The sequence below is a fragment of the Heterodontus francisci genome, chromosome 28 (assembly GCF_036365525.1).
Source record: "Heterodontus francisci isolate sHetFra1 chromosome 28, sHetFra1.hap1, whole genome shotgun sequence".
Classification (NCBI taxonomy): domain Eukaryota; kingdom Metazoa; phylum Chordata; class Chondrichthyes; order Heterodontiformes; family Heterodontidae; genus Heterodontus; species Heterodontus francisci.
The window spans coordinates 24631485-24653765 of record NC_090398.1 but is presented as its reverse complement, the minus strand read 5'-3'; the positions used below and the strand labels follow the sequence as shown (position 1 = coordinate 24653765).

General features: G+C 44.1%; 1 protein-coding gene and 1 long non-coding RNA gene across 6 annotated transcripts in view; one reads left to right on the top strand and one right to left on the bottom strand.

Moving 5' to 3' along the window:
- The window catches only part of LOC137385141 (NACHT, LRR and PYD domains-containing protein 3-like), a 72424-nt gene extending 64140 nt beyond the window's left edge, over positions 1–8284 (bottom strand). For 3 of the 4 annotated variants that reach the window (XM_068060008.1, XM_068060003.1, XM_068060007.1), the window contains exon 1: positions 8212–8233. The gene's annotated coding sequence lies outside the window, so the exon portion shown is untranslated. Of the gene's footprint in view, positions 1–8211 lie in introns of all 4 variants that reach the window. The other variant, XM_068060005.1, reaches the window with a different exon arrangement.
- A 91-nt stretch (positions 8285–8375) lies between these two features.
- LOC137345304 (uncharacterized) overlaps positions 8376–22281 on the top strand; it is a 33681-nt gene continuing 19775 nt past the window's right edge. For both annotated transcript variants that reach the window (XR_010968561.1, XR_010968560.1), the window contains exons 1-2: positions 8376–8588; positions 8973–9048. This is a non-coding gene — a long non-coding RNA (uncharacterized lncRNA). The remainder of the gene's footprint in view (positions 8589–8972; positions 9049–22281) is intronic.

Here is a 22281-nt window from a genome sequence, read left to right as displayed (position 1 = left end):
AGGGCTGCCCTCGGAGTGTTTTGGGGCAGCATATTTGTTTTTCAATTTTCTTGCACTGCGATGCCTGTAACTTTTAACAATCGGTGAATATAATGTGACAAGTGATTGGGATTGAATATGTTTAATTGAGCTAAGTGTTAGTTTGGGGAATATATTTAATTATATTCTGTGACCTGAGATATGTTCATCTGGAAGTGTGTAAAATTGTTGTCCTTAACTTATTGTACACAAGAAAAGGCTGAGATCTCTTTTCCAAATGAGTAATAGTAATTCGAGTCTCTGAGCAGCAGCATTAACCCTTTACAATCTCGGTATTTTTTCAAACGACTATATATTTTAAACCACGTATTGGACAGGTGTAAATTAAAATCCACACAAACAGTTGAATATGATCATTTGAATGACCATTGGAAATAACAGCTGGAACCAATCTTTCAATCTGACAAGAGTAATGTGAAGTGGGAACTGATTTGTTTACAGATTTCACATTATTTCCATGATCTGATGTAATCTTTTCATTCTGGTCGATAGATTCTAAATCCACTTCTCAGGATTAAGCTCAGGACTCACACAAGGACACTGATCAAATTAGCAGGTCAGATCCGAATAGGTATTTGACATGGGGAAATCATTCATTATTTTTGCTGTGACATCATGGTTCCTTCCCAGGACATTTGAAATATTCTAAAACATGTTCTATGCTCAGTATTTAATTAAAGTAATGGTCAGCGCAGATAAATTTACTGTACATGTTAACTCTCACTTTATTGTACAACACTGCCTCTGATCAGCGAGCTTATAGTGGTGGGAACATCAACACCTCCAACCACCCACAATCCTGACTTGGAACTATATCGCCGTTCCTTCCCTGTCGCTGGGTCAACGTCCTGGAACTCCCTTCCTAACAGCACTGTGAGTGCACCTAGCCCTCAGGGACTGCAGTTCTCACCATCACCTTCTCAAGGGAAAGTAGATATGGGTAATAATTGCAGGCCTAGCCAGTGGCTCTCACATCCGGCGAAAGAAACAAAATAATTAAGATACACTGAAAGAGAATCTTTTATCTGAGACAGCGACGTCATGCAACACTACACCAGTGTTGCACCAGGATGGCTAGTGAAAATAGAAGTGAGGGCAGGGATAGACATGGATGGACAGCGACTGTAAAGTTAAGTCAGTGATATAACTGGGAGAGCAGTGGCAATACGTTTTACGCCTGTGCTGCATCTGGATGATGAATCATAGTATAATAGGGATCCATCATGTATCTGGCAGACTAGTAACAGAAAAAGTGAGATTGGTGTTGTTTCTGTCCAAGTAATAGCAGTCTAATAGGGGCCAATCATATATTGGATGGATAATAACAATAAAAGTGAGTTCAGTGAAACATTTGGATCGATAGTTACTGTGAATGTGAAATCAGAGATATATCTGGATGGGTATTTACAGTAAAGGTGAGGTCACTGTTACATCCGGATGCACAGTTACAGTGTACGTGAGGTCAGTGATAAAGTTATATAGTCGTAGAGTCGTACAGCATAGATACACACCCTTCGGCCCACCGCGTCCATTCTGACAATAATGCTGATCTTTACTAATCCTACCTGCCTGCATTAATTCCATATCCCTCTATGCCCTGCTCATTCAAGTACCTGTCCAGATGCCTCTTAAATGTCGCTACTGTTCCTGCCTCCACCACCTCCTCAGTCAGCTCATTCCAGATTCCCACTATTCTTAGTGTCAAAAATTTCCCCCTTTGTCCCCTTTAACCTCCTTCCTCTCACCTTAAATCTATACCCTCTAGTTTTAGTCACCCCGACCATGGGAAACAGACTCTGGCTATCTACCCTATCTATGCCTCTCATCATTTTATATACCTCTATCATTCCCCTTTCAGCCTCCTTTGCTCTGGGGAAAACAGACCCAGCCTATCCAATCTCTCTTTATAACTCAAGCCCTCCAAACCAGGAACATACTGTGAATCTTTTCTGCACCCTCTCTAGCTTAATCATTTATTTCCTGCAGTGCAGTGACCAGAACTGCACACAGTACTCCAAATGCGGCCTTACCAACGTCATGTACAATTGTAACATGACGTCCTAACTCTTGTGCTCAATGCCTCGGCCGATGAAGGTAAGCATGCCATATGCCTTCTTCACCACCCTGTCTCCCTGTGTTGCTACTTTCAGGGAACTATGTACTTGCACGCCAAGGTCTCTCTGCTCAACAACATGCCCCAGGGCCGTGCCATTCACTCTATATGTCCTGCCCTGGTTTAACATCCCAAAATGCATCACTTCACATTTGTCTGCATTAAATTTCATTTGCCAAACCCTTGTCCACTTTCCCAGTTGATCTATATCCTGTTGTAACCTTAAACAACCTTCTTCACTGTCCACTATACCACCAATTTTGGTGTCATCTGCAAACTTACTAATCATGCCCCTTACATTCACATCCAAGTCATTAATATAGACGACAAACAAAAGAGGGCCCAGCACTGATCCCTGCTGCACACCACTGGTCACCCACCTCCAATCTGAAAAACAATCCTCCACTACCACCCTCTGCCTCCTATCACCAAGCCAATTTTGTATCCGATTTGCTAGCTCACCCTGGATCCCATGTGTTCAAATCTTCTGGACCAGCCTACCATGCGGGACCTTGCTAAAGTTCATGTTCAATGGGTATTTACTAGAAAAGTGTGTTCAATAATGTATCCAGCAGGTATTTACAGTAAAAAAAATGAATACCTGGATGTATAGTTACAGTACAAGTGAGGTCAGTCTGATGGGTATTTACAGTTGAAGTGAGGACAGTGATATCTCTGGATGTGCAGTAACAATACAAATATGGCTAGTGACTCAAATGGATGTGTACTTACAATAAAACTGAGGTCCATGCTATATATGGCTGGGTATTTATAGTAAAAGTGAGGTGCGACATATATCAGGATGAGTTTGCAATAGAAATGAGGTTGGTGATATATCTGGATGTATATGTACATTAAAAGTGAGATCGGTGATATAGCTGGATGTATATGTACATTAAAAGTGAGATTGGTGATATATCTGGATGGGTATTTACAGTGAGTGAAGATGATTCTCTGGCTGCTGTTTTTTTGTGAGCACTGGAAGCAGGAGAGGATCATCCCACCCAGCTATACAAAAGAGGAGAGGCGTTGTATGTGTAGTCAACCTTGTCAAAATCTGCAGACTGGTCGTGAAGGAACGTCGAACAGTCACAGTCACAGTCACAGAGGATATAATTTGCAACTTTGATAAGGGCCTGCATCAGTGCTGTGGTTTGGGCAGACACCTGACTGGTGGTCGCTCAAACATGGCTGCCCTGGAAAGATGGGCATACATTGTGGATGTGACAACACATTCATGAGCTTGATAGGAAGAGAGTTTGGAGATAGGGTGGTGGTTTGCAATGACAGAGGGTTCAAGGGTGTTTCTGTTGAGGATAGTGTAATGACAACAGAAGCGGAGGAGGACAGTTCCTAAAGAGAGGAAGCCATTAACAATATCAAGTAACATGGGGACTATGAAGGGATGGGGGTGGTAATTTAAATATAATGGTGGAATTATTTAGATAATTACAGAAATAGCTGCAGGCTTGTAGACTCATCTGATTCCCATATGGAAAATATGAAGGGAAAACTGCATAAAAAGTGATGTGTCCATTTCTCTACAGTAAAGCACAATGATTTTTCTCAGCATATTGCTGGTCTGGTCACTATCCTGATACTGGCACCACAGTCAGCGGGTGAGTCAGTGTTATGGGTTCTGCAGGTAATGAACACACCCTGGGTAAAGATCAGTTGCACAATGCAGTCATAAACATAACCTTCAGCCTGATCAGTACAATCCTTCCCCGCCCTATTCTCTGGCACAGGGCTGAATCTGAATCACACACCGTCTCATTCAGAATGGATTGTCCTGATCCTTTAACAAAAGTCATGAAAAGTTATTGTGGCAACAATGACTAAACTTCCTCCAAATTGTTCAGAAGACCCCACACTGAAACCACGTTGCATAGCCAGAATCAAATCTTTATCCTGAATTCAGTTTCTTTGTTCACCATAAATTGTCTATTATCAAACTGTAAACGGGCAGAGAGAGAGCAAGGGACGAGATTGTGGTTAGTTTATTGGGATCACACTTCTTAGAGAAGGGCAAAGTGAACCATCTGATTTAATACTGTTTTTATTTGGAATTACCTTTCCTTTAGATCATGAGCTGTTTCTTGGAGCCGATTTTAAATCATCATAAATGCAAGTTTTTAGAATTCTATCTGTATTAATCTCAGCATCAGGATTTTTACAATGTTCCCCTGATCTGTATTGCCACGGAGTACTTCAATCCCCTTCTCCATCATTACAGTTAGTTTATAAAGCTGGTCAGTTATTAGCAAGAGACCAATGATAATAAAATCAGAGAGACAATCTCCAGTTAATAAGTAATAGTCTCGGCTTTGATCAGGATGTTCACATCCACGATTATCAGGTTCCAGGTTTCACTTACTGGAAATTAATCTGCAAATGTATGTAGTAAACAAGCAAAACCTTTGTATCATTGGCTGGCAAACGTTTATTGGTGGTATTGCAAATTTACCTTTCATTTCATTGAAATAAAGATTTGGCAGCAGATTCAATTAATGATGAGACTGATAAACTGATATGTTAATGAATTTCAGAATTCTAATTTACATCTATCATTGCTGAAAATAGAGATATGTTGTGGAAGCTTTTCGTCTTGCGCTCATCAGGACAATCTGAAAGAATACCACTGTAAGGGGAAGCAACAACTTTTTACTGTATGAGAATAGAGTGCTGATTGTTTGGCATGTGAACTCTGATTGGTTGAGGCATTGCCATGGTGAAAGCACAATTTATGGTGACTGACAGTTAACTAAAAAGCTTTGATTGAATTTTAAGACAGGCAGCTTGACTCTGATTGTTCAAGGCATTACCCTGATGGATGAACGAGCAAATGGATGTCGCTAAGTTTGTTTCGCTGAAACAGGCACAATGTGTGCATGTGTTCTTTCTGCCTGCAAAGAACAGGGCCCGGTGTATTAAAATAAAAGCAAAATACTGCAGATGCTGGAAATATGAAATAAAAAAACAAGAAATGCTGAAAATACTCAGCGGGTCTGGCAGCATCTGTGGAAAGAGAAGCAGAGTTAACGTTTCAGATCAGTGACCCTTCATCAGAATTGGTAGGTATCAGAAATGTAAAAGGTTTTAAGCAAGTAAAGCGGGGGTGGGGCAAAAAAGAACAAAGAGAAGGTGTTGATAGGACAGGGTCACAGAGAATAACTGACCAGAAGGTCATGGAACAAAGGCTAACGGTATGCTAATAGTGTCCCAAAAGACAAAGAACAAAGAAAATTACAGCACAGGAACAGGCCCTTTGGCCCTCCAAGCCTGCGCCGATCCAGATCCTCTATCTAAACATGTCGCCTATTTTCTAAGGGTCTGTTTCTCTTTGCTTCCTGCCCGTTCATGTATCTGTCTAGATACATCTTAAAAGACACTATCGTGCCCGCGTCTACCACCTCCACTGGCAATGCGTTCCAGGCACCCACCACCCTCTGCGTAAAGAACTTCCCACGCATATCCCCCCAAACTTTTCCCCTCTCACTTTGAACTCGTGACCCCTAGTAATTGAATCTCCCACTCTGGGAAAAAGCTTCTTGCTATCCACCCTGTCTATACCTCTCATGATTTTGTACACCTCAATCAGGTCCCCCCTCAACCTCCGTCTTTCTAATGAAAATAATCCTAATCTGCTCAACCTCTCTTCATAGCTAGCGCAATCCATACCAGGCAACATCCTGGTGAACCTCCTCTGCACCCTCTCCAAAGCATCCACATCCTTTTGATAATGTGGCGACCAGAACTGCACGCAGTATTCCAAATGTGGCCGAACCAAAGTCCTATACAACTGTAACATGACCTGCCAACCCTTGTACTCAGTACCCCGTCCGATGAAGGAAAGCATGCCACATGCCTTCTTGACCACTCTATTGACCTGCGTTGCCACCTTCAGGGAACAATGGACCTGAACACCCAAATCTCTCTGCACATCTATTTTCCCCAGGACTTTTCCATTTACTGTATAGTTCACTCTTGAATTGGATCTTCCAAAATGCATCACCTCGCATTTGCCCTGATTGAACTCCATCTGCCATTTCTCTGCCCAACTCTCCAATCTATTTATATTCTGCTGTATTGTCTGACAGTCCCCTTCACTATCTGCTACTCCATCAATCTTAGTGTCATCTGCAAACTTGCTAATCAGACCACCTATACTTTCCTCCAAATCATTTATGCATATCATAAACAACAGTGGTCCCAGCACGGCACCCTGTGGAACACCACTGGTCACACGTCTCCATTTTGAGAAACTCCCTTCCACTGCTACTCTCTGTCTCCTGTTGCCCAGCCAGTGCTTTATCCATCTAGCTAGTACACCCTGGACCCCATGCGACTTCACTTTCTCCATCAGCCTACCATGGGCAACCTTATCAAATGCCTTACTGAAGTCCATGTATATGACATCTACAGCCCATCCCTCATCAATCAACTTTGTCACTTCCTCAAAGAATTCTATTAAGTTGGTAAGACATGACCTTCCCTGCACAAAACCATGTTGCCTATCACTGATAAGCCCATTTTCTTCCAAAGCATTAGTACAGAGAGGGAGTGAATTGACTGCAAAGCACAAAGCACTCCAAGCACCAACATTAAAAAAACAAAACAATGTGTAGGCACAGTAGAAACAAACAAAAAACACTGAAAAACCTAAAGTCAAATTACCGAATAAAAAAGGAAAAATAAAGAAAAAAAAGAAAAAAAACTAAACATAAAAGGGGGGCCCATCATCCTCTGAAATTATTGAACTCAACGTTCAGTTCAGCAGGCTGTAGCGTGCCTAATTGTTAAATCAGGTTTTGTTCCTCGAGCTTGTGTTGCTGTTCGCTGGAACACTGCAGCAATCACAGGACAGAGATGTGAGCATGAGAGTGGGCGTGGGGTTGAAATGGCCAGCAACTGGAAGCTTATGGACTGAGTGGAGGTGGTCCACAAAGCGGTCACCCAATATGTGGTTAGTCTCCCCGATGTAGAGGAGACCACGTTGTGAGCAGCGAATACAGTATACAAAATTGAAAGAAGTACAAGTAAGTCGCTGCTTCACCTGAAAGGAGTGTTTGGGGCCTTGGACAATGAGGATAAGCCCTGTGTTTTGATATATGTAGCTTCCAGTATGCGCAAATGCGCTGCACTGCAAGCCCGACTTACAATCTTAAATATGTTGTCAGCATAATTCTTAGCACACTGAGAATTATTTACCACTTGACTGTAAAAGAGAGGGATTAACTGCCAGGTGAGAAATCCTCTTTGGTCTACTTGAGAGATTGCCAGCCTCATAGAGTCACTGTCCACCAATTGAGCTCACTGCACTTGGTATTAAGATGACGGAATGGTGGGACAGAGTGAATACTCTGGGTTGTGACTGCATTCCACCAGTAGCAGCTGAACAGCTGAGCACCATAAAAAAGCTGTCCAAGCCACCTAACTCCAAAGCATCTGACACTGGCGTATTGCATAATATAAAAAATTGACCAGCTGTAACTTATCCACAAAGTCAAAACATATCAGCCTATCAGCCACCTCACAATGATCAGCAAAGTGGTAGATGAACTCATCAATAGTGCCTTCAAATGTCAGCATTGCCCCAACAATAACCTGTTTATGGGTGCTCAATTCTATTGCACCTGAAATCTTCAGACTTATTCACAAATGCAAGAGTTAAATTCCAGAGAAGTGGTGATTGCAACTCCCCTGAACAAGGCAGCAGTTTACTCACTTTGATACCGAAGAACCCGAGCATCCTGAACTCAATACGGATTCAAGAGTGCCACCACCTGCAACCTCAAAACCACCAACCTCCACACTCTCACTACCGCATACCGCCTCCCCCAAACTCAGGGCTGGAAACTTTGGATTTCTGTGATAGAGGTTATGTTGAAGAGTCCCGGACTCTAACTTTGTCGTCATTATCATTTCATACACTAAAAATAGATTTGAACATTATTTACAACAATACCATTTTACCTTGTGAGGCTACATTTGGAAGTTTTATTTGTTCGAGTACATAAAAAGACTATAACTGTGCTCAGTAAATTCAGGGTCCTTACCTTGTTCTGTGTCTCCTGATTCTGGTTCCAGAGTGTCTGGCGGGTTCGAGTTATGTGTTCTGCACGCACCCTAGTTAAAGATTAATTTCACATTCCAGTCATAAGGACGACCTTCAGACTTTTCATTACACCATAACACGCCCTGTTCTTTGGAGCAAGGAGAATCTGAATCCCACACGGTCTCATTCAGATTCGAACTGAATTACTGAGCTTTTATCCAATGTCATGGATTCTGTGTATGGTCACAATGACTAAATTCCACCTCTACTCTGACATCTGAGAGTGTGGTGGAGGCAGATTCAATCAAGGCATTTTCAAGGGAATTAGACTGTTATCTGAACAGGAAGAATGTGCAGGGTTACAGGGAGAAGGCACAGGTACGGTATGAGGTGAATTGCACATTCGGAGAGCTGGTGTCGACACGAAGGGCTGAATGACCTCCTTCTACACTGTAACGATTCTCTAATCTGTGGTTCAGAAGACTCCACAGAAAAAGGGTTTTTTGTAGCTGCCTGTAGTTCGGTGCCCTCAATCCAATTTCATTGTTCATTACAGAACTTGCGGTACTGATCCAGGCAATGAATTCCAAACACCCACCACCCTCTGGGTGAAAATGCTTTCCTTCAGGGCCCCTCTAATCCTGCTATCAATCACCTTAAATCTGTGCCCCCTGGTTATTGATCTCTCCATCAGGGGCAACAGGTATTTCCTGTCTATTCTATATAGCACCTTCATAATTGTGTACACCTTTTGTCCAACAGGTATGAGGTCCTTGCTACCTGTGTGGATGAAGAGAAGGACAGGAAGCTGGATGAGCGGACTGACCATGGTACCAAGGTGAAAGATGCCATTCCATTGGTAAACGAGAAGAGGAATGTGGTAGTGATCGGAGGTGCTACAGTCTGGGGGATAGACACTGTTCTCTGTAGTCACAACCAGGAGCTCCAGCGGCTATGTTGCCTGCGCGGTGCCAGGGTTAAGGTTATCTCCTCTTGGCTGGAGAATAACCTGGAGTAGGAGAGGGAGGATCCAGTTGACGTGATCTATGTGGGAAGCAATGACATAAGTAGAACGGGAAATGATGTTCTGCTTAGAGAATTTGAGAAGTTCGGGTCCAAACTAAAATGCAAATCATCTACGGATTGTTAACTGAGCCATGCACAAATTGGCACAGGGTCAAGCAGATTAGAAAACTAAATGTGTGGCTCAAAGAGTGGTCTGGGAAGAAGGGGTTTTGATTCATGTTGCACTGGCATCAGTACTCAAGGAAGAGGGAGCTATTCCGTTGGGATGGGCTTCACTTGAACCCGACTGGTACCAGTGTCCTGGCTAATTGCATAACTAGGGCTGTAGACAGGACAGGGCTTTACACGAACGGTGGGGGGTTGTGTGGGGGGGGGGTGGGGTGCTGATATTTGGGGAAAGGGTAATTTAGAAATCCAAAGAGAGAGGCCAGGGCATCAGAGCAGGATGTGGGTAACTCCCAACAGAATGGGACAGGAAGGGACAGAGAGTTTAATAAAAATTGTACATTGCCAAATAAGGTAATTGCAAGGAATAGAGGTGAAAAACATGAAATTAAAGTTCTTTTGTCTGAATGCACGAAGCTGTTGGGAGGCCTGTAGAAAACCCCCAACATCGTGACTGCGCCCTTCCTATTCCTGAGCTCCACCCATATTGCCTCGCTGCACGACCCCTCCGAGGTGTCCTCCCGCAGTACAGCTGTGATATTCTCCTTAACAAGTAATGCAACTCCCCCACCCCTTTTACATCCCCCTCTATACCGCCTGAAGCTTCTAAATCCTGGAACATTTAGCTGCCAATCCTGTCCTTCCCTCAACCAATTTTCTGTAATAGCAACAACATCATAGTTCCAAGTACTAATGCAAATCTATGTTCATCTGCCTTACCTGTTATACTTCTCGCATTGAGCCAAATGCACTTCAGACTACCAGTCCCTCTGTGCTCCGCAACATCTCCCTGCCTGCTCTTCCTCTTAGTCTTACTGGCCTTATTTACTAGTTTCCCCTCATTTATTTCACTTGCTGTCCTACTGCTCTGGTTCCCACCTCCCTGCCACACTGGTTTGAACCCTCCCGAGTGACGCTAGCAAACCTCGCAGCCAGGATATTTGTGCCCCTCCAGTTTAGATGCAACCCGTCCTTCTTGTGCAGCTCCCATCTGTCCCTGAAGAGATCTCAATGGTCCAGATATCTGAAACCCTCCCTTCTACACCAGCTGTTCAGCCACGTGTTTAGCTGCACGATCTTCCTATTTCTAACCTCACTGGCACGTGGCACAGGGAGTAATCCCGAGATTACAACCCTCGAGGTCCTGTCTTTTAACTTTCCACCTAACTCACTAAACTCCCCCTGCAGGACCTCGTCACTGTTCCTGCCTTTATCATTGGTACCGATGTGTACCACAACGTCTGGCTGTTCACCCTTCCCCTTCAGAATGCCCCCTGTCCGTTCAGAGACATCCTTGACCCTGGCATCTGGGAGGCAACATACCATCCTGGAACAAAAACAAGAAATGCTGGATTCACTCAGCAGGTCTGGCAGCATCTGTGGAAAGAGAAGCAGAGTTAACGTTTCGGGTCAGTGACCCTTCTTCGGTCACTGACCCGAAACGTTAACTCTGCTTCTCTTTCCACAGATGCTGCCAGACCTGCTGAGTGAATCCAGCATTTCTTGTTTTTGTTTCAGATTTCCAGCATCCGCAGTATTTTGCTTTTATATACCATCCTGGAGTCTCTTTCACGTCCACAGAAGCGCCAATCTGTGCCCCTGACTATAGAGTCTCCTATAACCATTGCTCTTCTGCGCTTTGTCCCTCCCTGCTGAACAACAGTGCCAGCCATGGTGCCACTGCCCTGGCTGCTGCCGTTTTCCCCTGATAGGTCATCCCCCCCAAAAGTATCCAAAACGGTATACTTGTTAGAGAGGGGGGTAGCCACAGGGGATTCCTGCACTGACTGCCTGCCCCTTCTAGCGGTCACCCATCTATCTGCATGCACCTTGGGTGTAACCACTTCTCTAAAACACCTGTCTATGATGCTCTCTGCCACCTGCATGCTCCTAAGTGCATCCAGTTGCCGCTCCAACCGATCCATGCAGTCTGTGAGGAGCTGCAACTGGGTACACTTCCTGCAGATGTACCGCCCGGAACACTAGAAGCGTCACGGACCTCCCACATCTCACCGGTGAAGCACTTCACCCCTCTAACTGACATTTCTAGCACTAATTAAATTAATTTAAAATAAATAAATACTTATTAAATCCTTACTAAATTGTTACAACTATATGGTCCCTCGTGCTAGATTCCTACTATAATTATTAAATGCTAACTAAATACAGTAATCTCCCCCTCTGGTTTAGTTACTCTACTTATTATTTAGTTAATTGGGTTTTAATCAATTTTTATCAATGTTTAATTTTCAAATTCAGTAAAAAAAATTCCGACCAGCCAATCAGGTCACAACTTTCCTCTGACGTCACTTTCAGTTTTTTTTTACCAGAGATAAGTTTTTTATACTTACCGGTCCGGAACTCTGTCCTCCGAGTCTTCTCCCAGTCAGCTGTGCTCTTTGGAAACTCTGGGCTCCCCTCACTCTGAGGACAGGTGGGAAATGAAAGAAGCTCCTCACTCCCTCCTTACCGAACTTCCTCACTTACCAAACTTCCACTGTAGCACTCTAATGCAACCCAAGTCAGCACTCCAGTGCAAACCCTGTTAGAATTTTACTAGTTTCTATGAGATCCCCCCTCATTCATCTTAACTCCAGCAAATATAATCCTAACTGACTCAATCTCTTCTCATCCATCAGTCCCGCCATCCCAGGAATCAGTCTGGTAAACCTCCGCTGCACTCCCTTTATAGCAACAACAGCCTTCCTTAGATAAGGAGACCAAAACTGCAAACAATATTCCAGGTGTGGCCTCACCAAGGCTCTGTATAATTGCAGCAAGACATCCCTGCTCCTAAACTCGAATCCTCTCGCTATGAAGGCCAACATAACATTTGCCTTTTTTACCACCTGTTGGATCTGCATGCTTACCTTCAACGATTGGTGTACGAGAATACCCAGGTCTCGTTGCATGTTCCCCTCTTAGTTTATAGCCGTTCAGATAATAATCTGCCTTCCTGTTTTTGCTACTAAAGTGGATAACCTCACATTTATCCACATTATACTGCATCTGCCATGCATTTGCCCACACACTCAACTTGTCCAAATCACCCTGTAGCCTCTCTGCATCCTCCTCACAACTCACCCTCCCACCCAGTTTTGTGTCACGGGGAATGAGGAAATGGCAGTGGCATTGGACACATATTCTGTGTCTGTCTTCACAGTAGAAGACACAAGTTCCATACCAGAAATAGCCGGTATACTAGGGGCTAAAAAGAGCGAGGAAATTGAGGAAATCTGTATCAGTCGACAGAAAGTATTGGAGAAACTTGAGGGACTAAAATCTGACAAGTCCAAGGGATCAGATGGCCCACATCCTAGGGTTATAAAAGAGATTACTGCAGAGATCGTGAATGAACTGGCTATGGTTTACCAGAATTCCTTAGATTCAGGAATGGTCCCATCAGATTGAAAATTGGTAATTGTCACGCCGCTTTCCAAGAAAGGAGGAAGAGATTTAACAGGGAACTACGGGCCAGTTAGCCGAGCATCAGTCGTTGGGAAGATGCTCGAAACTATTATTAAGGAAGTCTTAACATTGCACTTGGAAAAGCATAGTATGATTAGAACAAGTCAGCACGATTTTACAAAAGGGAAATCTTGTTTGACTTATTTATTAGAGTTTTTGAGGATGTAACTAGTAGGGTAGATAAAGCAAAACCAGTACCTGGATTTTCAAAGGGCATTCGATAAGGTACCACATGAAAGATCAATAGGCAAAATAAGAGTTATGGTGTTGGGGGGTAATATATGTAATATATTAGCGTGGATAGAGGATTGGTTAACAGACAAGGAAGCAGTGAGGGAGCATAAGTAGGGCATTTTCAAGTTGGAAGGCAGTGAATAGTGGGGTGCTGCAATGATCAGTGCTGGGGCTTCAGCTGTTTACACTATATATTAATGACTTGAATGAAGAGGCAGAGAGTAATGTATCTAAGTTTGCTGATGATAGAAAGCTCGGTGAAAAGGTAAGTTGAGGGGAGGATGTAGAGATGCTACAAAAAGATACAGACAGGTTAAGTGAGTGGGCAACAAGATGGGAAATGGAGTATAATGTAGGGAAGAGTGAAGTTGTCCACTTTGGTTGTAAAAATAGAAAAGCAGAATTTTTTTTAAAGATGTGCCACTGCTAAGTGTTGTTGTTCAGAGAGATTTCGGGGTACTTGTACAAGGAACACACAAAGTTAACATGCAGGCTATTAGGAAGGCAAATGATATGTTGGCCTTCCTTGCTAGGAGATTGTAGTACAGAAGTAAATAAGTCTTACTAAAAGTGTACAGGGCTTTGGTGAGGCCACACCTGGAATACTGTGTTCAGTTTCGGTCGCCACATTTCAGAAAGGATATACATGTACTGGAGGCAGTGCAGCAATGATTTACTAGATTGGTCCCTGGGATGAGGGGGATGTCCTATGATGAGAGGCTGAGTAAATTGAGCTTATATTCTCCGGTGTTTAGAGGAATGAGAGGCGATCTACTTGAGACATGCAAGATTCTGAATGGTTTTGATAGGGTGGAGGCTGAAAAATTGTTCTTGCTGTTCGGGGTATCTAGAACACGGGAACACAGTCTCAGGATAAAGGACTGAGATGAGGAGAAATTACTTCACTCAAAGGGTTGTGAATCTTTGGAATTCTCTACCCCAGGGAGTTTTGGATGCTCCATCATTGAATACATTTAAGGCTGAGATAGATAGATTTTTGGTCTTGCAGGGATACAAGAGATATGGGGAGCGGGCAGGAAAGTGGAATTGAAGCCCAAGATCAGCCATGATCGTGTTGAATGGCGGAGCAGGCTCGATGGGCCATATAGTCTACTTCTGCTCCTATTTCTTGTGTTCTTGTGGAAGCGAAGCAGTGATTGAGGTGCCGATTGTGGGAGGTAGCGGGGAAGAGAAGCAGCGATTGAGTCTGCTTTACAAAACTGACACTGGAGGCTGCGTCCCTTTGTGTGATGACGTTTTGCGAGCATGTGCACATTAGTACAGGCAAGCAGGCACGTTCAGATGCATTTTGGGTGTGGGTCAGGATGAATGAGTTCCATGCAGGTGTGCAGTTTGAACAGCAGTGATGAGGTGGCGCTTGGCTGCATTGTAGGGAGACACACCGTAAAGAGACATGCAGTGTCAGACACACAGATTTACATTCTCAGACGGGCAGAGATAGAGAGACTGGCACTGATACGTAACAAGCATATAGCAATACAGTCAGATGCACAGGGCTACAATGGCATACAGTGTTAGAAACACGCAAATATTTCAGACATATTTTCACACTGTTAAATGTGCAAAGTCACCAAGTCAAACAATATGTGATACAGAGTCACACCTTGATGTCTACAGAGACAGGCACACAGAAATACAGTCAGAACACAGCGTACAGAGTCAGACACACAAGGCTATAAATATGGACACACGAGAATACAGGAATACACAAGGTTTATATACAGGGGCACAGACATACAGAGCCATACACAGGAATATGGAACCATACATACATATATACAGAGTCATACAGACAGGTCTAGAGAGTCAGATACACAGACACAGTCAGGCACGGTTCAGAAAGTCAGGTGCACCGGCCTCTCGATAGACACACAAGAATACAATCAGACATTTAGGGTATAAGGTCAAAAACACACAGGCAGCGATTCGTACACAGAGATAAAGATTAATCTACATGGTTACAGGAGTCAGGCACACTGCAATACAGCGTTAGACTTGGGAGCAGAGTCGGACACACAGGGATAACGAGTCAGACACACTGGAACAGAGAAACAGATACATCAGTACACTTAGTCAGTTATACAGGGATACAGTGTCAGGCACACTGGGGCACACATCCAGACTCATAGGGTGACAAATTCAGACACACATCCCTAAGTCTGTCAGGCACACCGAGATACAGTTTCATTGACTCTTGGATACACAATCAGACACACGATGAATCATAATCAGCTATACTGAGATACAGAGTCACATAGAAAGGTATGCAGTGTCAGGCACACACATATAAAATTTCAGACATGAAGGGACAGAGACAGACACACTCGGACACAGAATCAGACACGTGGACACAAGTCATAACACATAAAGAACCAGGGTCAGGCTCACACAAGGGTACAGAGAGAGAGAAAAGAAATGGGACACAGGGTCAGATACACAGGAATATATAAAGAGACACACGGGGATATGGAGTCATACACAGTGTCTCAGAGTCAGCCACACAGGGATACAGAACCAGTCAAAAGAGAGTCAGAACACACAGGAATATAGAGCTGAACACGCATAGATAGTAATTCAGAAGCAGTGGGGTATAGAGTCAGAGACACTTGAAAGCCGAGTCAGGCACACTGGAATACAGAATCACACACTGAGAGATTAAAGAATCACAGAGGTTCAGAGCCATACAAACAGAGATGCACAGTCACAGAATACAGGGTCAGACACAGAGAGGTAGAGGATCATACACAGAGAGATACAGGGTTATACATACAGAGATAAAGAGCCACAGAGATACAAGGTCGGACATGCAGAGATTCATAGTCAGACACACAGAGATACAAAATCATAAACAGAGAGATACAGAGTCATACACAGAGTGATGCAGGGTCAGATACAGGGACACAGAGTCAGACACACAAAGATAAAGAATTATAAACAGAGAGATACTGAGTCATACACAGAACAAGACAGGGTCAGACACAGAGACACAGAGTCAGACACAGAGATACAGAAATACAGTCACAGAGATACAAGATCAAGCGCACAGGGGTACAGAGTCACAGGATACGAGTTGAGATGCCCTGAGATACAGAGCCAGAGTAATAGAAGGTTAGACACACAAAGATAGGGAGTCGGGGAAGACGGCGGTGTGGTTGGAATATCACTAAACCTGTGGCTCAGGCTAATGCCCTGGGGAGACGGGTTCAAATCCCACTACAGCAGCTAGTGGAACCAAAATTGAATTAATTAACAAAATCTTGAATTATGTCATGAAGCTATCATCTGTTGTTGTAAAAACCCATCTGGTTCACTAATCTAATTTAGCAAAAAAAATCTGCTGCCCTTATCTGCTCTGGCCTACATGTGACTCCAGACCTACAGTAATATGGTTGACTCTTAACTATCCTCTTATACGACCAAGCAAGCACTCCCTTGTCAGGGCAGTTAATATACTCAGTAATATAGAATCTGACACACAGAGATGCAGAGTCATGCACTCAGAAATACAGTGCCAGGCAGACAGGGAAAAACAGCCAGACACACTGGAATACTGAGTCATACACACAGTGACAGGGTCAAACATACATGTACAGAGAAACAGATACATAGAATACAACCAGACACATAGTTTAAAAAGTCACACCCACAGAGATAGAGTGATCTACAGGGATACAGGGTCACAGGGTCATACTTACAGATATAAAAGATTCTACACACAAGTAAACAGTCAGTAAAAATGGGATATAGGGTAGGACACTCAGATATACAGAATCAAACATAAAAGCAATAAGAAGTCATGCATACAGAGATAAACAGTCAGATATGCTGGGATACAAAGTCAGAGGTACTTGGATAGAGACAAGTTCACTGGAATACTGAGTCAAATAGGCAAATACACTGACTTAGAGGGGTTTGAGTTAATTAAGAATAGCTAGCATGGATTTGTAAAAGGAAAGTCATGCTGGACTATTTAATTATTTTTTGATGACGTAGCAGAGAAGACTGATGAAGGAAATGTGTTAGACGTTGTTTATTTGGATGTTGAGAAAGCATTTGATAAGGTACCACATTAAAGGCTGGCTAATAAAAGTGAGACTCATGCAATAGGAGGGTCAGTATCCAATTGGATAAAACAAAATGGCTTAAGGACAGAAAACGGCGAGTCATATTCAATGGTTGCTTTTTAGACTACAAATCGCAGACAGTGATGTTCCCCAGGGGTCAGTGCTGGGACCATTGTCTTTTACCCCAAGTATATCAATGATTTGGATCTTGGAATGCAGAGTAGAATCTTAAAATTTGCTGATGACACCAACTTGGAGTTTCAGCAAATAGTGAGGATGATATGAATAGCCTGCAACAGGACATAGGTAGGGTAGTTGAATGGGCAGACGGGGCAGATGGAATTTCATACCAACAAGTGTGAGGTGATGAATTTTGGCAGAAGTAATAGGGAGAGGCAATACATACTTAATGGAACAGTTCTGTGGTGTGTTAAGGAACAGAGCAACCTGGAGATGCATGTGCATAGATCTTTGAAGGTGGCAGGACATATTGAAAGAGTGTTTAATAAAGTAGATGGAATCTTGGGCTTCGTAAACAGAGGCATTGAGTACTAAAGCAGGAAAGTTTTGCTTAAGATCTGGTTAGACCCTAGCTGGAGTATTCCATTCCCTGCAGGTCATCATACTTCAAGAAGGATGCGAGGGTCATTGAGAAGGTGCAGAGGAGATTTACCAGAATGATTCTAGGGTTGAAGGATTTTAGTTGCAAGGTTATGTTGGAAAAATTGTTTCATTCTCCTTAGAACAATGGAGATTGACAGGAGATTTAATAGAAGTATATTAGATTGTGACAGATTTACAAAAGTCAGACAAGGAAACACTGTCCCTGGTAAAAGGTACAAGGACTGGGGAACACAGAATAAAGGTTTTGGGCAAAAGATGCAGGGAGAATATGAGGAAGCACTTTTTACGCAGCTTCCTACTAGATTGGTGCAAGTGGAAACAATCACTTACTTCAAGAGGATATTGGATGGCCACCTGAGAGAAATAGCGAGAAGTGCAGGGTTGCGGGCATCAAGCTGGGGAGTGGGACCGAGTGCATAGTTCCGTGGAGAGCCAGTACAGAGCCAATGGACTAAATGGCCTCCTTTTGTACCGTTAGTGACTCTATGGCTCTATGATTGCGTGGTGAGACCAACAGGTTTACTGTATCAGATGCATCGGGATGCAGGGACTGGCACTTATATGGAACAGACGCACAGAAATGTCATCAGATTCCCAGGGCTGCAGTGTCAAATCCACAGACATGTCATGTCAGAAACACAGAGACACTTGCAAGCACACTGTTTCAGACCGTTATATGCATATAGGCACAGAGTCAGAAAAACTGACAGACAGACTCATACCCACATGTCTCTTCTTCTTCTTCTTTGGCCTCCTTGTCTCGGGAGACAATGGGTAAGCGCCTGAAGGTGGTCAGTGGTTTGTGGAGCAGCGCCTGGAGTGGCTGAAAAGGCCAATTCTAGAGTGACAGACGCTTCCACAGATTCTGCAGATAAAATTGGTTGTCAGGGCTGCTACACAGTTGGCTCTCCCCTTGCACTTCTGTCTTTTTTCCTGCCAACAGTTAAGTCTCTTCCACTCGCCACACTTTAGTCCCGCCTTTATGGATGCCCGCTAGCTCTGGCGATCACTGGCAACTGACTCCCATGACTTGTGATCAATGTCACAGGACTTCGTCTCGCGTTTGCAGACGTCTTTAAAACGGAGACATGGACGGCCTGTGGGTCTGATACCAGTGGCGAGCTCACTGTAGAATGTGTCTTTGGAAATCCTGCCATCTTCCTTGCGGCTCACATGGCCAAGCCATCTCAAGAGCCGCTGGCTCAGTAGTGTGTATAAGCTGGGGATGTTGGCCGTCTCGAGGACTTCTGTGTTGGAGATACGGTCCTGCCACCCGATGCCAAGTATTCTCCAGAGGCAGTGAAGATGGAATGAATTGAGACGTCGCTCTTGGCTGACATACGTTGTCCAGGCCTCGCTGCCATAGAGCAAGGTACTGAGGACACAGGCTTGATACACTCGGACATTTGTGTTCCGTGTCAGTGCGCCATTTTCCCACACTCTCTTGGCCAGTCTGGACAGAGCAGTGGAAGCCTTTCCCATGCGCTTGTTGATTTCTGCATCTAGAGACATGTTACTGGTGTTAGTTTAGCATAGGTAGGATAACTCTTGAACAACTTCCAGAGCGTGGTCGCCGATATTGATGGATGGAGCATTTCTGGCGTCCTGTCCCATGATGTTCGTTTTCTTGAGGCTGATGGTTAGGCCAAATTCGTTGCAGGCAGCCGCAAACCCATTGATGAGACTCTGCAGACACTGTTCAGTGTAAGATGTTAATGCAGCATCGTCAGCAAATAGACGGTCCCTGATGAAGACTTTCTGTACTTTGGTCTTCGCTCTTAGACGGACAAGGTTGAACAACCTGCCACCGGATCTTGTGTGGAGGAAAATTCCTTCTTCTGAAGACTTGAACCCATGTGAGAGCAGCAGGGAGAGGAAGATCCAAACAGTGTGGGTGCGAGAACACAGCCCTGTTTCACACCACTCAGGATAGAAAAGTGGTCTGATGAGGCACCGCTATGTTGAATTGTGCCTTTCATATTGTCATGGAATGAGGTGATGATACTTAGTAGCTTTGGTGGACATCCGATCTTTTCTAGTAGGCTGAAGAGATTACGTCTGCTGATGAGGTCAAAAGCTTTGGTGAGATCAATAAAAGCAACGTTGAGGGGCATCTGTTGTTCTCGGCATTTCTCCTCCAGCTGACGAAGAGAGGACAGCATGCCAAAGGTGGATCTCTCTGCTCGAAATCCACACCGTGCCTCAGGGTAGACATGCTCGGCCAGCTTCTGGAGCCTGTTTAAAGAGACTAGAGCGAAGACTTTCCCCACTATGCTGAGCAGGGAGATTCCACGGTAGTTGTTGCAGTCACCATGGTCACCTTTGTTTTAATAGAGGGTTTTTTTAATATTGGCATCGCGCATGTCCTTTGGTACTGCTCCCTCGTCCCAACACAGGCAAAGCAGTTTGCAGAGTGCTGAGAGTATAGTCGGCTTGACACTCTTGATTATTTCAGGGGTAATGCCGTCCATCCCAGGGGCTTTTCCGCTGGCTAGAGAATCAATGGCATCACTGAGTTCCGATTTTGTTGGCTGTACATCCAGCTCATCCATGACTGGCAGAGACTGGGCTGAATTGAGGGTGGTCTCAGTGACAACATTTTCCCTGGAGTACAGTTCCAGGTAGTGCTCAACCCAGCTGTCCATTTGCTTGCGTTGGTCAGTGATTGTGTCCCCTGATTTAGATTTGAGTGGGGCGATCTTCTTGATGGTTTGCCCAAAAGCTCTCTTAATGCCATCATACATTCCTCTGATGTTTCCAGTGTCTGAGGCCAGCTGAATATGACTGCATATTTGTTGCCAGTAGTCATTTGCACAGCGCCTGGCTGTTCTTTGTGCAGCGCTCTTTTTGCTTTAATTGCTATGGATGTTAACTCGCTGGGGGCTTTCTTGAGTTCAGCAGTGCAATGCGCTTAGCGACGATGACAGGTTCCCACTCTTCAAAGTGAGATTGAAACTAGTCTGCATTCCGCTTCACACGTTTGCCATAGGTGGTCATAGCTGACTCATAGATGGCGTCTCTGCATCCCCTGTGGGAGTGTTTTGAAGGGCTTTTTCAAGTGAATTTAGAAATTTTTGTAACAGTCGTGGATAAGAAATTCTGCTCGTGTTGATGCACGGGTGGCCCTTCTGCTTGCAGTAATGCAGCTTCTTTGGTTTGAGTCTAACCTTGCTGCACACCAGGGAGTGGTTGGTGTCACAGTCCACACTGTGGAAGCAGCGTGTGATTTGAACACTGTTTAAGAAGGCTCACCTTGTGACAATGAGGTCCAGCTCGTGCCAACGACGTGTTCTTGGGTGCCTCCAAGAAACCTGGTGACAGGGTTTAGTGTGAATGAACCAGTTGGTGATGCAGTGTTTATGATAGGTAAACAACTCAAGCAGTCTCTGTTCATTCTCATTCATGCTTCCAATGCCACATGTCTCCAGAGTCACATAAATACAGTTAGGTAGTGTATGGAATCAAAAGCTCAGGGCTACAGAGATAGGCACACAAGAGTACAGTCAGACACACAGGCTATAGAGGGAAGCACACAGAGATACAGAGTCATACACAGGGATACATATTCATATACACAGCTATGCAAGGTCAGTCACGCAGGGGTGCAGAGTCAGAAAAACTATTATACAGGATCAGATACTCTGGAATATAATATCGAACACACAGGGATAAATGACACATACACACTGTTCTTAGAATCAGCCTCACAGTGATACAGAGCCAGGAGTGTAGAGATGTGCAATCTGATACACTGAAATATAGAGTCAGAGGCAATCAGGAACTAAGTCAGGGACTCTGGAATAAGGAGGCAGTTACACAATTACGCTTATTTAGATACACAGGGACGCAGAGTCGGACGCATATATTCCCTCGATCCCCTTTTCGCTGCATCTCTAACCACAGCTGCACATTTTCAAGCTCTTTCTCCAGCTGCTCATGATGCTCGCATTGGGGTTTGATGAGAATTCTCACCCCCACTTGAGCTTGCTGTTGTGAGTGGCTTATTTATTTCAATGTGTGACTTTGGGGAGGAAAGGGAGGTTTGAGACTGGAGTTTTCAAATACAAAATGCAAAATACTCTATCGTATTTTTTAATGAAAGTCCTAGGTCACTACATGCTGATTTGAAAGAGTGATGAAGCTGTGAGGCAGATTTGAAAGAGGGATGAGGTCCTACAGGTTGATTTCAGGGAGTGAAGAAAGAAACCAGAAACAAAACCTCAAAGATAGCACTATTACTCAGGTTCCACGCCCTAGTGAGTACAGTGGCGCAGTGGTTAGCACTGCAGCCTCACAGCTCCAGGGACCCGGGTTCGATTCCGGGTACTGCCTGTGTGGAGTTTGCAAGTTCTCCCTGTGTCTGCGTGGGTTTTCTCCGGGTGCTCCGGTTTCCTCCCACAAGCCAAAAGACTTGCAGGTTGACAGGTAAATTGGCCATTATAAATTGTCACTAGTATAGGTAGGTGGTA